The following is an 18,052-nucleotide window of genomic DNA, read 5'->3' on the forward strand; positions in this document are numbered from 1 at the left end:
AATAATTATTATACCTACACTGAAAGAAATGTCTTCATAATAGTAGTAAAACATTTTGTTAATATAGCACAGCATTTCCCAAACTGTGGGTTACGACCTTACGACCAAAACACGAGCGCCGCGGTCGCGAGCGTATATTGAATGGGCCTAAAAACCAAGTGCAGACAAAATGAACTATATGTAATTTTCACCCATTAAGGTATGATACATAACTTTGATGCCTATTTCGGAGAAAAAGATGAAAAGCTCGTCTCGTTAAACAATATATGTTTTCTATGATGATGAAGGTAATTATATAAGTCGATCATTAATTTGTCAAAGTGTCCGTCATAAATTCATCTATATTAGTTAATCATTTATTTCGGATAACAAGACCCATACATTATTTATTACACAATATAATAATAAAAAAAACAGTAACATTTAAAAATTAATAATAAAAATAAAAAAAGTCATTAAGTAATACAATAAATTAAATTAACCTAAATCTAAGTCCTATAACTAAAATAGCCCAACAACACCTCTATTGTTAAATTTGTTCATGTGCATAGCGTTCCACTTTGCAACTATTGGACAATCTAAACTGTCAATAACAGTGTTCAGAAGGCTGTTGGGGCTGACTCTAACACGGCGCATCAGGGAGGCCACTCTCTTACGCATTATGGCTTGAAAGCTATCTACGTGAGCTTCCGCAAACATCCCCGACGCACTGCAAAATCGAGGCAACCCCAAGAACACCCTGAAACCGTTATTATACTGGATGCGTAAGGCATTGAGAGATTTCTGCGTACACTTGACCCACAGGCTATATTGTAATAACATTTCTCTTTTAATAAGTTATTTCACCTTATCTTATACGTCGACAGTTGTTCAGTTTGAATCTTCGTTAGTTAAACTTCCATAATGTTTATGGTGTTTATCTTGGATCAAATGCCGGGGCTGCGGCCGACACCCGAGGCGCTTTAAAGCAAATAAATGTAGCTGTCCCGGCCAAAACTACGAATTCGTAGCTTTTGGTGTCGAGAAACTCGGTCCATGGGGCAGAAGTGCCCGCGGGCTCTACAGGGACCTTGAAAAGCGGTTGAGGGAGGTAACGGGGGACCCTCGCGCGGCGAAGGCTTGCTATCGCGATACAACGCGGGAATACTGCCTGCGTGATGGGCACCTTGCCAAGAGAGTTTATTGTAGACATTTTTATTTTTATAGGGAGGTTTAGTTCTAATTCTAAATTTTATTTTATAAGTATTCTTAAATTTGTTTTAGATAATGAATCTAACTAATATTTATCATCTTTTTAATCTTCTTCTTCCTCGCGTTATCCCGGCATTTTGCCACGGCTCATGGGAGCCTGGGGTTCGCTTGACAACTAATCCCAAGATTTTGCATAGGCAATAGTTTTTACGGAAGCGACTGCCATCTGACCTTCTAACCCAGAGGGTAAGCTAGGCCTTGTTGGGATTAGTCCGATTTCCTCACGATGTTTTCCTTTACCGAAAAACGACTGGTAAATATCAAATGATATTTCGTACATAAGTTCCGAAAAACTCATTGGTACGAGCCGGGGTTTGAACCCGCGACCTCCGGATTGCAAGTCGCACGCTCTTACCGCTAGGCCACCAGCGCTGACATTTATCATATTTTCAATAAAGTACTTAATTATAAAATGGTTCTCATAGCCGCTAAGTGGGCATTACTAAGCCAATTTCGAACGTACAGTCAGCATCAAAAGTAGCGGATCAAATAACGTTTCATAAGTATCTACCATTCTGTAACAGCTTAACAAAAAGTGATGTCTTTAGTATAGAACAACTAAGCCTGTAAAAGTAATACTTATGAGCGCGAATTTTAGAAAATTATCTACATTTGGAAAAGTTATCCGGAATATCAGATACTTATAAAAATATTTTCCATAATTTCAGTACTCAGAGAGGAAAATGGGGACTACGTGTGTATGGGGAAGCGGACGTCTCCTTTTCTCTTAAAAGGTGTTTTATAATGTATCTATAATATATCTAATTTTTTGACGACCGGTTTGGCCTAGTGGGTAGTGACCCTGGCTACGAAGCTGATGGTCCTGGTAAGGGCATTTATTCGTGTGATGAGCATGGATATTTTGTTCCTGAGTCATGGGTGTTTTCTATGTATTTAAGTATTTATAAATATTTATATATTATATATATCGTTGTCTAAGTACCCTCAACACAAGCCTTATTGAGCTTACTATGGGACTTAGTCAATTTGTGTAATAATGTCCTATAATATTTATTTAATAATATTTATTTTATCTATAATCTTTGCTCAGTAGTAACGTCATTAAGGGTCTGTAAACAAGAAACACTTCGATAAATTAGTGCCGCGGCACGCGCCCTTTCTACGGCTTATACATCTTATAGACAATTATTTTTTTACATTATACTGTATCTACGAGTATATATATAAATTCGTGTCCTGTACCCCAAGTGTAAATTTATTCGATAGCGAAACGTGACGTACGCGTTTGCGTTAAGTCATATTTTGTATGGGATTTTGAGTTTCCAAAACGTCCCGCGTGGCGCGCTGTTTCTAAATCCCACATAATATGAGACTTAACGCAAACGCGTACGTCACGTCACGCTATCGAATAAATGTACACTAGGGGTTCTGACTGACTCATTCAACAACACACAGCTTAAACTACAAACGCTAATAAGTTGAAATATGCACACTAGGTTGCATTTATAAAATGTACAATAGATAAGAAGCGATTTTGAAAAATACAACCCCTAAGGAGGTTAAAAAAGGGTTGAACGTTATATGGCGTTCACGTTTTATTTTAAGCTAGGAACTTGAATATTCGTGAAATGGTATTACATTAAAATATAATAAAAGTAATATCAGCGTTTTTGTATATTCATCCCCTAAAGGGGTTGAAAAGGGATCTGATCGTATGTATGGGGATCAAGTTAGGAAATTGAAATTTCGTTATACCTAAGACATTTTCATAAAATAAGAGTAAAATCATTTCAACATTTTTGAAAATTCATCCCCTAATAGTGTTAAAAAAAGGTTGAATGTTTGTAACGGAAACAATTTGAGTAGGGACTTGAAATTAGTAGGAAGAGAAAATATTAGAAAGTATAAAAAATAATTTTAGTTCTTCGAAAAGTTAATTTTAAAAATAGGGTTGAGAAGGGTTGAAAGCTTGTTTCGGGAAATTAATCCACATGGACGAAATCGTGGGCAGCAGCAGTAACTAATTAGTATGAATTTAAATTTATCATACAGGTATAAGTTATGGAGTGTGGAATTAAGAGGAGTGACATCTCTTATGGTAGAACTGTTGCAAAAGTGTCCAGCTGTCAGCTCTCCAGAGTAGCGCTAGAGTAGATAAGAACCTAGGCGCTATTGACGGAGTGAAGTGCGCTGTCTATGATTTGATTTTTTTGTTCAAGTATTCTAGGTATTTTAGCGCCACCTATTTAAGGTTTTTTGATGACACTTTTTGGTACATAGAGATTCTCCCATATATCAACGATGCTCCCATATTATAAACAACGCCGCGCTACGCAGTGCGGCGTAAGCGCCATCGACAATAAGGTCCCTTTTCATAGATAATGATACAAATGTTTATTTGTATTGCTAATTTTGAAATAAAGGATAACCTATACTCCTAGTTTTTCATTGTGTCAATAACATACTAAAAATCATGAAGATTGGAAAATATTTAGAAGTGGAAAACGTTTTCTATTTTTGTTTGGATCATCACGTGGTATAATTCCCTCTTAAATTATACTCGTATGCATGAAAGAGTGTGAAACGTGTTATTTGTGTATGAATTAAGTTATACTCGTATGCATGAAAGAGTGTGAAACGTGTTATTTTCGGAATACAATTGAATCTTAAGACTCACCACAGCTTCTTAACTACGCTTAATTATGTAAAAAAATGCAAGTCACCCATAAACAGTCAATGATTATAGTATTTTATGCAACAGTTGTATAAGAAGGGTCAAAAAAGGCGAGTGGCGTGAGTTACAATGTGAGCCGGAGCCGAAGGCGTAGGCGAACATTGTAAAGGAATACGCCACGAGCATTTTTTGATCTACTTATACAACGTTGCATACAATATTTTTCCTACGAGTCAACAAAAATAAATCTTAATTTAGGTAAACAAATTACAGCAAGCAAGTATATAGCCAAGACGCGCGAGCATACCTTGTTACGCGCCCAGCCCGCCCCGGGCAGCGGCCGGCCGGTCAGCGACACCTCCTCGTAACTCATGAGGCCCTGGTACTTGCTACTTGCTAAATTAAATTTTTGGACAGTTTTTTCTCAATTTTGGCCACGGTAGCCTACGGAGACTAACTAGCAACGCTAAGCGGTCTTCGTAGTCTATGGGTGTTGCTATATTACGGGTGTCACATGCGTGTTTCTGACTTATGAAGTAATTATTTTTACTATGCAACCAAATGAATATTTTGTAAGTTGGCAACAATGCACTTAGTTTAAAACTGTATTCGTTTTGGTTTTGTTAGGTTGGTAGCCATTAATCGCAGTAATGTTATAGCGATTAAAAGCACAAGAGCTTTTATGAGGAATAGACAATATAGACTTTTCTTTAAACCTTTTATGTATGTTCTTATATTCGTGTTAATGAATGCATAAATGACAGATAACAGTATAGGAGTAGGAAAAATCTATAAACTCTTTCAAGAATGTAAAATATCTCGAATTCATCGAATATTTGTTGTTTCCGATATATCTCGAAATTCGAGATAAATGAACCCTATTTACTTAGTTTTGCTTAAATTAAATAATTTCTCAAATGTGGCTTTCCAACACAGAAGAGTCCGTATGCTTCCAGTGCAATAAGTTTATTTTTGTCTGAAATTCTAACAGAAATTCCGATAAAATGGTTGTTATTGCACATAACCCTTCACAGATGGAAAACCACAAATAGGTATAGTCAGAATCAAAAGTAGCGGATGAAACAACGCGCCAAAAGTATCTGATATTCCGTATATCTTTTCCAAATGTAGATAATTTACTAAAAGGGTCTAGCAGGCTAAGCGAACAAGAAGTGCCCCCAACGACGGATTTTGTCGATATTTCTGGTAGTGTACTGTTAGGTCCTAAGGACCCTCCATGCTTAACATCAGACCTCGATTCTCTTTTGTTTGCGAGTTATTCAGGATAACGTAAAATAATTAGGGTATCATTGAAAGTGTCATATTTTATAAACGATTCAAGTTACGTGAACCAAACAAAATTATATTTGATAACAATAAAAAAAACTACAAAATGCATATTTTTTACCAGCATGTCCTTAAACTTCATTGCAAAAAATAAAAATATTTTTTTCCTTCCAATTTTTTTTTTTACTTTTCGCGGAGGTACACCTCCAAAAAAAATATGCATGAGTAGCCACTAATTCCCACTACATACACATATAAAAATATTTGCACAAATGTTCGTGCTTCATGTCAAAAAAAAACGATTCTCCAATAAGTAGTCACTGGCATTATATGTACAGATAGAAGTACATCAACGATGGCGTGTCAGCTTTGATAACATCTGACACATAATATTATCTGCATTTGTTTTTTGCATTTTGTAGTGGAAAACGGAAAACATTAAATGCAAGTCTTGTAAAAAAACATTAAAAAATATCCGTGGGAAACAAAAATGCATAGAAACAGAGCAAGAGGCTGATTTATATAGCAAATTCACTAATATGTTAATTTGCATAAATGATTTATTGTGTGGTAAGTGTCGACTTTTAGTGTATAAACATAAAGCAGTAGGTTGCAGACGAAGAGCCAGCATCGCCAATTGTTGTGCATGTACTCGCAGAAGTTGATGCTACTGCTTTATGTTTACATATTTTACAGTTTTAGTTGTTCTATATTAAAGACATCACTTTTTGTTAAGCTGTTACAGAATGAAGCGTTATTTGATCCGCTACTTTTGATGCTGACTGTACCTCAGTATCTAAACAAATAAATAATGTTTAAGTGGTTTCAGAACTTACCAATCCAATTATTTATAATCAAGTCCATAAAGTTTATTCTGAACAGTTTCAGCTTTAAAGTTACACTTAATTGAAAACACTTCACTTTCTTGAAAACATAATTTATCACTTTCGAAGTCGAAAATCGGGGACTCTGAAGTAGAAACAATCAATGTTATAGAATGGAGTCAAAAACTTTTTTATAATATTATGAGTTCAGAGGAAAGGGGACGACCGCTTATCCATATAAACGTAGTCCCCATTTTTCTCTCTGAATATTGACATAATAGAAAATATGATTACATAATTTGATGTATATTTATGTTTTTTTATTTCGATTTTCTGATTATTGTAAAAATTTGGAGAAAAAACAGGGTTCATACAAATTTTAAATACTCTTTATTCTTGACTCAATATTAATGGATTTTTTTTTAAAAATCAAACATAGAGGCACAGCTGTAGTTGATATATAAGAAATTGTATCACAATATTTTCAATAATGTTAATACCTTAATACCCAGAGAGGAAAATGAGGACTACGTTTGTATGAAAAAGCGATTTCACACTTTACTTTCGTCTTAAGTTTATGCTACTTTCCTGTGGACATCATAAAATAAGCGAACTGTAAAGCCTTATTTTACCCAGTTAAAACCTTTTACTTCCTAAAATTTTCCCTAAAAGTCAGTTTTCCCGAACACACTAGTTTTTTCACTTCATCAACCAACACTTCACTTCAAGCTGTCTTGTCTTTCACGTGTCGTATATTTTGTAAACAATTGCCGCTCGCGGATCCGTCACGCGTACAGCGCTCTCGGGTTACGGACCGCGACTGCCCCGATTTGATCTGTCTCTTGTGTTACTGTGTTATGACTGACTTTGGGATACAATTGGTTGAAAATTCAATCCTAAACGTGGGATACAAAGTCGGTTTTTGAATGGATAATTTGGCTACAAAACGGCAAACTTAAATCGTTTCAAGTTTAAGTGAATTGGTGATCAAGTTTTTGTAATGTATAATTGTTAAGACATTTTTAACCGTTTAGGAAAATAACGCCGTATTATTTATTACAGACATGTATTTGGGAATAAGTTGGCAAAATTAAATAAAATATATTTAAGTTTAAATGAACAGAAGTTAGTTAAGTATACAGTTTATTATATATCTTAATTAGCTTGGGCAAAGGTCATATTTGCTTAGGTAATTGAAGGGTATTTCTACTTATTCACGAAGTGTATTCATATTCATAGTTTATAGAACTTCTCAAAATTAATAAGTACAGAGTACGAATAAAAAAAATCAAAAAAAGACATTACGTATTTTACTTATCTTTGACTGCGATTAACAAAAAATAAATAAAATATAACAATAAATAATTTAATAACAATAATTAATTTAACGCCGCTAGTGTCATGGGGTCCATGCCACAGGCCGATTTGTTAGAAGGGGTATTCTCTTTATAATTGGTTTTTGTACTGTAGGTAAGTATATTTTTTAGTTTATTTTGTATCTAGGTTTAACTTTAAGAGTTTTAATTTTAGAACCGGTATTATTAATTAATTTTCGGAGAAGCGTTGGTGGGCTAGCGGTAAGAGCGTGCGACTTGCAATCCAGAGGTCGCGGGTTCAAACCCCGACTCAGACCAATGAGTTTTGTGGTTTAAGACATTTATTCTCATAAGAATATACATTATTCACTTAAAATGAGAATTTAAATTTAACTTAATGCTATACAATGACGTGGTGTGTATGTTTTTGCATCCCTCGGAAACACGAGTGAATTCGCATATATACTTATTTGAATAGGAGTAAGGTTGGTATTCGTAGCGCACCCGCGGCCGTGCGATGCAAAAACTGTACAATATTAACTAATTAAGAGTGGGTTTGAGTGAGTTTTTCGGAACTTATGTACCAAAAATCATATGATATTTACCAGTGGCTTTTCGGTGAAGGAAATCATCGTGAGGAAACCGGACTAATCCCAATAAGGCCTAGTTTACCCTCTGGGTTGGAAGGTCAGTTGGCAGTCGGTTTCGTAAAAACTAGTGCCTTCGCCTATTCTCGGGATTAGTCGCCAAGTGGACCCCAGGCTCCCATGAGCCGTGGCAAAATGCCGGGATAACGCAAGGAAGAAGAAGATTATTAATACATTTCAACATATGTTACTATTTATCCTTACCTCACATGATATTGCGGAAAATTATTATAAATATTCAATTAACCATTGGTTGACTGACTTAAACCAGCTTAGTAAATTAATTTAATAGGTATCTATAGTTATTTTCATCACAACAGATGTCATACACTATTGATCTCCAGCACACATAAATAAACATAAATATTATACGACATTATTACACAAATTGACTAAGTCCCACAGTAAGCTCAATAAATACATAGAAAATACCCATGACTCAGGAACAAATATCCCTGTTGATCACACAAATAAATGCCCTTACCAGGATTCGAACCCGGGACCATTGGCTTCATAGGCAGGGTAAATAACCAAGCCAGATAGGTCGTCATATACATGTATATTTCTAAGGAAAATGCCTTCTATATTCGTTTAGTTATGACGTTATCTTAAACGTATGTTGTTAATACAAATGTTAATCTAATTTAAAAATAATTAATTCGCACCCTTATTCATAAACGTGTACTAAAGTTACGATGCCGCTAATAATCGTTCGTCCCTTTCCGACGTATTGGTATGATGGAAAGTGACAAACAATGATTAGCGGCATCGTAACTTTAGTACACGATTATGAATAAGCGGGTAAATATTTTGTTCCTAAATATGTTTATTAAAGAGACATAAAAATAATTATGTATGGAGCTGTACAGCGCCATCTCGTTTACTTGCCAAATTTGAAGCACTGCATTGTCTTAGATTCTACACTACAGATTTAACTTAAACGGACTGAATGAGTAAAATCAGTAATAAATTAAAAATAACGTAATAAATTTCTGTGTTTAAGATCGTTTAATCTGCCCACTAATTGACCAATAAGAATCATGAATGGTTTTTTTTATCAAGAATTTCATAAAGTTATTTTTTTATGAAGAATAAAACGTGATTCAAATTTGCTTTTGGATATATTCCATTAAATATAAAGAAAGAGCCTTTTCCTTTCCTTTCCTTTGCCAGTAATCAGCCCCCTGTATACCAATAAACAGCCTTTAAATACCCAGTGTCCAGCCATCCCATTTTAACGGCTGACTAGTGGGTTCTGAGTCCCGTGATCTCAGTGTCCAGTGGTCAGCCACAGGTTGACTACTGGGTATTTGATGTATTTCAATCAAATAAAGTCCTAATAATGTCAATATTTAATGGTGTTTGATTTAACGACTTACAATGCATTTGAAACAAAAAAAAACTTGAATCCTATGGTCACCCTCGGCTGACTTCTGGATTTACGACCTTTTCAAAATTACTGCCTCAAACCCAGTAGTCAGCCGGGGGAGGCTGACTATTGGTTTTATACAAAAAACCAGCCCCCTTAAAAAATTTACTTTAATGTGGATTTATATTATTTTTTTGCTTATTTCAGATATATTAAGTATTAATTATGTAAAACAGTCCCAATTCTTATAACAAAATATCACAATTCGCCTGCTAACGGCTTATGAAAATACCATGTGACACTCCAAAAAAAATGGCGGATATCACTTAACCCATCATGTCAGAAGACAGCACTTCTTTGAAGTAGGATTGTGGTTCATGTTAGACAATTCTTTTATAAATTAAGCTATTTTTCAATTAATAGTTTATCAATCTATAATATCACCTATTTTTGGCAAAATAAGCAATAAAGGCTGACCACTGGTGCATGGCTGAGCACTGGTTCCTTTACCTTACCTTATCTATAGCTCTACCTGCCATCCGTTAAGTATAACATGCAAGTATTACCTAGTAGAATATTCATCGTATGCAAAATGGCCATTTAACGCCCTGTGCTGGTAACATACACAAAGTCAAAGAGCTTATTGCCTCGTCCACGTACCTACCCTTTAACGATAGAATAATAATCGCATAATGAAAACAAGTTAAGAGGCTGTCAACACCCAATGTCCTTGAAATTGATGTTACTTAAACAGTTTTTTAAGAAAGACTATTTGTTTTAGTCAAGTAAGAAAAATATATGTTCATATTAATTATATTTCAAATACCGTGGTTGTACTCGATACACGATTGAACGAAATCGGCTCGATAGAAAGTAATCTTAAAATCACAATTAAACGGTTTTATGTCTTTATTGTTTTGACTTATGGGTCTGCAATTAAAATCACAATTTCAAAACATTTATATCTAAACCGTGGTCGAGTTAAATATTACACTAATAATCCACTTTTTGTATTTAAATATTTTTCTTATTATTCCCTTGCCCAGGCCCAGTAACATGCGACAGTGCTATCTCATTTACTCCGATACAAATAGACAGTGTGCGCGCTTTAGGTATTGACAGCCTCTTAAGAGGGAAAAATAGCTTTGCGTTCCTAACGAAACCGGTACTTTTTCTATGAAATTCTATTTCGGGAGAAAACGGTGTCCACTAACTACGAGTAAATTTTAAGAAATCACTTTGATTTTGATGTCGATCGCTTCAGCATAATATATTTTAGGTTTATAGGTTTCGCTTTTTTATTTTATTTTTTGTTATTGTTTTGCAAATATTGAAAAAAAGGAAAACCTATACATCTAGTTTTTCATTGTGTCAATAATTTACTACAAATCTTGGAGAATGGAAAATATTTAGAAGTGGAAAAACGTTTCTTTTTTTTCTATGGGAGATCACGTGCTATTATAAATAGGGATAACAAATTAATTTTAATATGAAAAAAAAATGCATTAAATATCATCATCATCACCATCCTCCTGGCGTTTGTCCCGTTCTGTGACGGGGCCCGCTTTCCTACTTTTCTCCTTCCACTTCGCTCTATCCTGGACGTCGTTTTCCGATAACCCACAGGCGTTTAAATCTTTGACGATGACATTGCGCCAACGCTGCCTTGGTTTGCCCCTCCTGTTTGGGCCTGGTAAGGCAAAACTAAGGGCTTTGTTGCCTACGTATTCTGGCGGCCTTCTTTTGACATGCCCAAACCACCTCAGCCGACTTTCTTGGAGCTTATCGACGACATCTCTCACTCCGAGGCTACCACGGAAACCACGCAATTAAATATAGACTAACTAAATTAAACCTATTAAAATAAAATAGAATAATAAAGAAAAAATACCCACCCATGAAAGGTCCCCCATCAAGTTTGTCCCCTACGGAAGGTTGCCCAATACCTATCGAAATCATATTTTTTACTTATCTTTTAAACCAAAATCCCGAGAATTTGGCCACAAAACTAATTTCGATTACTGCTGCCAAATTCGCAGAAAAAAGAAACAAAAGGAAATAGGTACCATAATAACATAACTGAAAGTAATTATGGACCAATTTCCTTAAATGGGCCGCTTTGTCAGTGATAAAGGAAAGAAAATTGAAGATTACTCTGTTCTTAATGACATCTTACTTGAGAGCCAATTAATTTTGACACAAAATATTGTTTTTCTATTTTACTTTTAAATTAAACATCGGATCTAATTTTTCACTTTGTGACCAAAGTAATATACAGTGTTGATGTAGTAACCTGCAATCATTTACGGGGTGAATATATAGATCAAACTTAGCAACTTTTACTATGAGACCAACCCAGAAATCGCAATAAAAAAATTGGCCGTTTCATACATTTTGGCTGTCTGACCTTGACGTCATTTTCTATGGGAGAGTAATGTTGCTCAGTTTGACCTATATATTCAGCCCGTAAATTATTGCAGGTGACTAAAGAAACAATCTGTATTGTAAAACTTCTACTGCATCGAGGACGTACCACCATCACCATCTTTTTTTAGGGTTCCGTACCCAAAGGGTAAAAAGGCACCCTATTACTAAGACTCCGCTATCCTTCCGTCTGTCTGTCCGTCTGTCACCAGGCTGTATCTCAAGAACCATGATAGTAATCTAATTCTTTCAAAAACAATTTCTATTACTTTTAAATGCACCGCCTACAATCTTTTCTGCTTTGCCCTAAGGTTGACTGGTAGAGAATGCCTCATGACATTAAGTTCGCCTGTTGTACATTAAGTTTTTCTTTTGTGCAATAAAGTTTAAATAAATACATAGTATGACCGTTGAAATGTTCACAGATGATGACATGTATTTCTGTTGCCGCTGATCGATCGATCGAGTCCAACTCGCGCTTGGTCGGATTTTTCGGGATGCCTCTACCGATGCCGGCGGAATTGCGAATATCAAAGTATGCAAATATCGAGCACCTTTCTCTTTTACTCCAATTAAGGCGTAAATGGCGTAATTAGAGTGAGAGAGGTAGTTGCTCAGGATTTACAAACTTCGATTTTCGCGCCCTGCGGTGTCCGTTCGGTAGCCATGCAATTTAGCCGATCCGGGTAGGGTCAGGCGTCAGGAATTATGGCCGGCTGTCAGGAATACGGCCATGTCAGGAATTTTAGTGATCAATAGATTTGTTTAAAATGTACCGTTTTATTCGCCTTCGCGCTGCTCGCCACGACGTAGCTATCGATCGGTCCCTAGAACCCCGTCACCGATATGAGCAGTCAGGAAAATAATCGGACAGACGGACGGACATGACGAATCTATAAGGGTTCCGTTTTTTGCCATTTGGCTACGGAACCCTAAAAATGACAAAACAGTATTTATTTCAGGTAATTCCATTGACATATATCTATGGTGCTAATTCAGTGGTGTCACTCACGAATTCAAGCCAATCGTGTAATCTAACGCAACTAGCGACCAATCGCGCGTGTGATGCGAACTCATCAACCAATCGCATTGTGGCATTAGATTGCACGATCGGCTCGAATTCGTGTGCGTGACACCGCTGTACTGGCCCCATTCTTATTGCCCGTAAGGCTCGTCCTTAGATATATGTCGATGGGTAATTCAAAATTTGTATCTGGTAACCCTAGATCCGGGTGCATTCGGCATACGTGTCCCGCCCAATTCCAATTACGAATATTATTTCTTTAGATACAAATACCTCCATAAGTAATATCGCTATGTATGTGGTGCGTAACAATATGATGTAGGTATTCAAACATTACATAAATAAAATTGGCTATTGTTTAAGTAAATTTTCCCTATTGTTATGTTCCTCTTCCCCTCGGACCACCACAAGGTGTAAACGTGTCTAGACCTCTATTTCTTTATTATTTTACAAAATAGAATAAAAATAAAGTAAATTAAATCAGAAGTGATACTAGGAGTGCATAATATCAACGGAAGTGCGCAAAACACTGATCTCCACATCTACGCTCTTCTGCTGCCCTGGTACTCGAACGCGGCTGCGCATCGCAAGCGAAACCGGTCTGTACACGCACGCTCCAACCGATCACTGTGACGTCACCCACTGGCGCTCTAACTCGCACGGCATACACCTCTTTTGAAACATATCGCCCTAGTACTCGTCGCTCGTCGCCTGTAATAACGATGACTCACAAACAACATTCGGATGCGCAAAAGGATTTCGGAGACTTGCATATGGATGAAGACTCGTTGCTCTTGGACAAGGAGCAGAGCGAACACAATAACAGTCAGGTAAAACGTACACCGCCTAATTTTGTCACCCAAAGAAATAACAAAAGGACCCGGGACAGCCCGGGAACAGAATTGGATAATTTTAAGGAGGAAATGAGACAGATGTTTAGCGAATTTAGGCTTTCGCAAGGAAATGAATTCAAAAAAATCAATTCTACCCTTCTGGAAGTTAAGGAATCAAATAAAAATATAGAAGCATCAGTGGCGTTCCTCACAGCCCAGACTAAAGAACTCGAGAAAAAAGTAGAAAATTTGGAAATGGAGAGAAAAAAAGACAAAGAGTACATAAATTTGCTGGAAGAAAAGGTTGAGGACCTGCAGAGGGACAGTCGTAAGAATAACTTAGAAATAAAAAATGTCCCTAAATTTGAAAAAGAGACGCGCGGGGACCTCGTCAACATGGTACTACAACTTTCGACATCGATTGGCTGCCAGATCTCCCCCTCGGACATAGCGGACATACATCGGGTGCGCGCTAAACCAGAGGACAAGAAAAACACGCCTATCGTTGTGGAAATGGTATCGGCCATAACGAAATCGGATATACTACAAAAATGTAAACAACATAATATGAGCAAACCGAGCGACAAACTATGTGCAAAGCATCTTGGATACACCAAACAAGAGAATACCCCCATATATGTAGCCGAACAACTCACCTCCAAGGCTGCCCGGCTGCGGTTCTTGGCGCGGGATTTGGCGAAATCCAAAGGATACCTTTACTGCTGGACCTCGTTTGGTAAAGTATACGTAAGAAAGACTGCAACCTCACGCGTAATACACATACAAAATGAAGCGCAAGTCCAGAGTTTATTTTTGGAAACCTGACTATATACAGTGACTTTTTCTTTTAATCACTATGTTTGTATTATACTAAGCCGTGCTCTCTGCGCCTTAATACTTATTTGCTTGTACATTTTGCCACTATGTCAATCAATAGAAATATTATTGATGTATTATAAAATTTATAAAAGTAGATTATGTAAAACTAGGGAATGCTAACCGGTTAACCGGTTAACCGGTTACCCGGTAATTTGACCAATATTACAGTCGGTAAAATACCGGTAATATCCAGCCGTAACCGGGAATTTACCGAACGTTGTATAGGCAAATAAAAATGTAAAAACCTGTTGAATTAGCCCATCTATGTCTTCGTACTTACAAAAAAAAACAATTACTACGGTTTACGATTACGAAGAGACACTTAAAATACTTACTTTTCTGCATCTTATGATTTCGTCGGAGTAGGAACTATTTAGGAAGCAATGTTTTTGAGTGGTCGCTAATCCCTCGCCCTTTCCCTTCTCGCCACCCCTACCCGACCCGCCTTACTATGTTCAGTGTCCTTTGTTTTAGTCTGTAGTGTCCGACAAGTGTAGAATGCGAAAGAACATTTTCTACCGCTGGTTACTTGTGTTCAAGATATCGTTCACGAATGTCTAAGCAACATTCTAATTAATCGCCTAGATATTAAACAAACGCAATTATTTTATATATGTATAATTAACAGAATGATCTGATGATGACATGTTCCTGATTCCAACTCCTATCTTAAGAGCCCGGTAACGATTTTAGAGCAAAAATTTTAAATTGATAGATTTAGTCGTTGGAATTGTACACCTTTTGTTACGTAATATCTAAATAACAAGTATTGATTTCTATTAGCACGTTTTTTCATCTTGCCTTTTAATAATGAGGTCGCAAGCGTGCGTCCCCGGTAATAGGTAACGAGAAGGGATAGTTTTTAAAAATTCATATAAATTATGGTAGTAAATTATACAAAATGATGTATAAGAACAGTTTCAGCAAATGTTGTAGATTGTTTAAGTATCAAAATTACGTTGAAATTAAGTCAATTTTCAGAGAAATTGTCACTTGTTTTGAAATTATTTCTGGAGAAAATTGATTTCGTCTAACTTTCATTTACACTACTTCAAATTTATAGTAACAAAAATGTAGTTTATTAAAGTTGAAGTACAGGATATGTGTAATACAAAATTACCATTTTTAGCAGTCCAAACTTAACGAAATTTACAAATAAGATCGACAAAATCACTGCTTTTCGCGCGTTTACCTAAACGTTCATCAGAAAAAAAAACATTACTAATTACGTGAGTCTGTTTAAAAAAATATATTTATTATAATGAAAGATAACAAGACGTGCTAAAAGAAACCAATACTTGTCATTTTTAATAGTTAACAAAAGGTGTACAATTTCATGCGCTTAATCTATCAATTTGACATTTTTGCGACTAAAATCGATAACGGCCTCTTAAAGTGCAATTTTAAAGTAAATTCTTGCTGTTAATTTTTTTTTCTTATATTTACTAGATTTTAATGAATGTTGATTACGGTTTCAGTTACTTTAATAACAATATTATATTGATAGATGTGTAAATGCAAACTTGTATGACATTTAAATGACGACTGTCACTCTTTAGTTATAATTTTTGTTACCCTTTGATTACTGCGATTTTTAAAGAATTAAAAAAGTTTGATGTTGCTTATTTAATGTACAAGTTCATTTCGCTTTGAAATGATACATGTTTGATTTTTTATTTAATATGATTAGTAAATATATCTTGTTTAATGTTTATGGTTTATTTTCATTATTTTGTTTTCTCGATGTTTCTATAACGTGCTGTTGATTACTTTTAAAGGTTACTGACGAAAATAATGCAAAATCAATGTTTTTTATTTCATAAACGTATAACCGGTAATTTACCGGTTAACCGGTTAGTGGGACCTCGCATCGGTAAATTACCGGTAATGAAAAACGCCCGGTTATTGCATTCCCTATGTAAAACAGCCACTTACACTTTCAACATATACTTTTTCACAATGAATCTTAATCAACCACACACCACAATTAGACACACTCACGCACACATTCTAAAACGACGGAATATAAAATCTCATCCTTACCATACACATGCTATCTTACAAACCCTTGCGCTCGTTACCCCTACCGACATATATACATTTGATAATGAATGACACCCTCCTAACAATCAATCAAATAGATAACCTCCTTATTGCACAATCGGCTGAATGCAAATATGATGAAGTTACCCAGCATATTAATTTTAATCCTTCGGACCTCACCATTATAACTCAAAACATTCGAAGTATCTTATGTAATTTTGACAACCTATCAGTCACTCTATCACAGCTAAAATTTAACACTGATATTATTATCTTAAGTGAATGTAGATTAAACAACGAAAAACCCATACCCTATTTAAATGGCTATCAAACATTCTTTACCACACATCACCTAAATCAAAACGACGGAGTTATTGCCTACGTTAAAAATACCCTTAAGGTTAATGTTAACGAAATTAAGCTCACACAGGCGTCGTGCCTTGAAATAACCTTGGCAGATAAAAAAATACTTGGCATTTACAGATCACCGTCAAATTACAATGCCGAAAAATTTATTGATTCCCTAAACCAACACCTACAGTGTATCAAATCTTGCAAAAATATCATAATCACCGGAGACATAAACATAAACCTCGTACATAAACCTACTGATCAGACTTATGAGAGCACAAACAGGCTAAACTACCTCAATATGTTGGCTATGCATGGCATACTCCCAGGCCATATATTGCCCACAAGAGGCAAGTCGTGTCTTGACCACATAATGATTAAGTCTGACATCGAAAACTCCATGCTAGATATTTTAATCTTGGACACAACAATTACAGACCACGCTATGGTTTTACTAAATGTGGGTAGCCCCAATATCCCCTTACCACCACCAAAAACCAAAAAGATCATCAATCTCGAAAATGCCGTGACTAGCCTATCAAAAGAGAAACTAGGTTCTCTATTAAATATGACTAACCCGAATTGTCTTACTGATGCCATCGTAAACAAATTAAAACACTGTCTTGAAATAAATACAACTACCACCATAGTTCCGAGCAAAAACCGTATTATTAAGCCTTGGATCACGTTGGGAATTCTAAGATGTATCCGAAATAGAAACAATATGCAAAGGAAGCTCCGTAATGATCCTGAAAATATCACACTTCAAATTACTTACAGAAGATACAGAAATTATTGCAATAGTTTAATTAAAAAACTAAAACGTAAATACGATAAAGATAATCTAAGTAAAGGAAATAAAAATTCTAAAAATCTGTGGAAAGAAATTAATAAAATTACTCATAGAAAACAAACTAAAACTGATAGCTTGCAATTGCTCGAGAGCTATGGAACCTGCCCCCAGGCATCTATTAATTCCATTAATCAATATTTTTCTGGTGTTGGCAAAACGCTAGCCGAAGCAGTCGTATCCAATAGTAATTATTTCTTAATAAACAATAACGTCAATCACATAAATACTACTGTTAATTCCTTTGTACTTTTTGACACCAATCCGAATGAGGTCTATCTTATTCTTTCCAACCTTAAGTCTAATAGCGCCCCAGGCT

At 35.7% G+C, this 18,052-nt stretch overlaps 1 protein-coding gene across 1 annotated transcript in view; it reads right to left on the reverse strand.

The window, feature by feature from the left end:
• The window catches only part of LOC133517334 (venom dipeptidyl peptidase 4-like), an 89,688-nt gene extending 82,867 nt beyond the window's left edge, over nt 1–6,821 (reverse strand). Inside the window, exons 1-2 of the mRNA XM_061850598.1 lie at nt 6,630–6,821; nt 6,010–6,142 (exon numbers count right to left, since the gene is read on the reverse strand). The gene's annotated coding sequence lies outside the window, so the exon portion shown is untranslated. The remainder of the gene's footprint in view (nt 1–6,009; nt 6,143–6,629) is intronic.
• Nucleotides 6,822–18,052: the final 11,231 nt, after the last annotated feature.

Source organism: Cydia pomonella, chromosome 4 (genome assembly GCF_033807575.1).
Source record: "Cydia pomonella isolate Wapato2018A chromosome 4, ilCydPomo1, whole genome shotgun sequence".
NCBI lineage: Eukaryota > Metazoa > Arthropoda > Insecta > Lepidoptera > Tortricidae > Cydia > Cydia pomonella.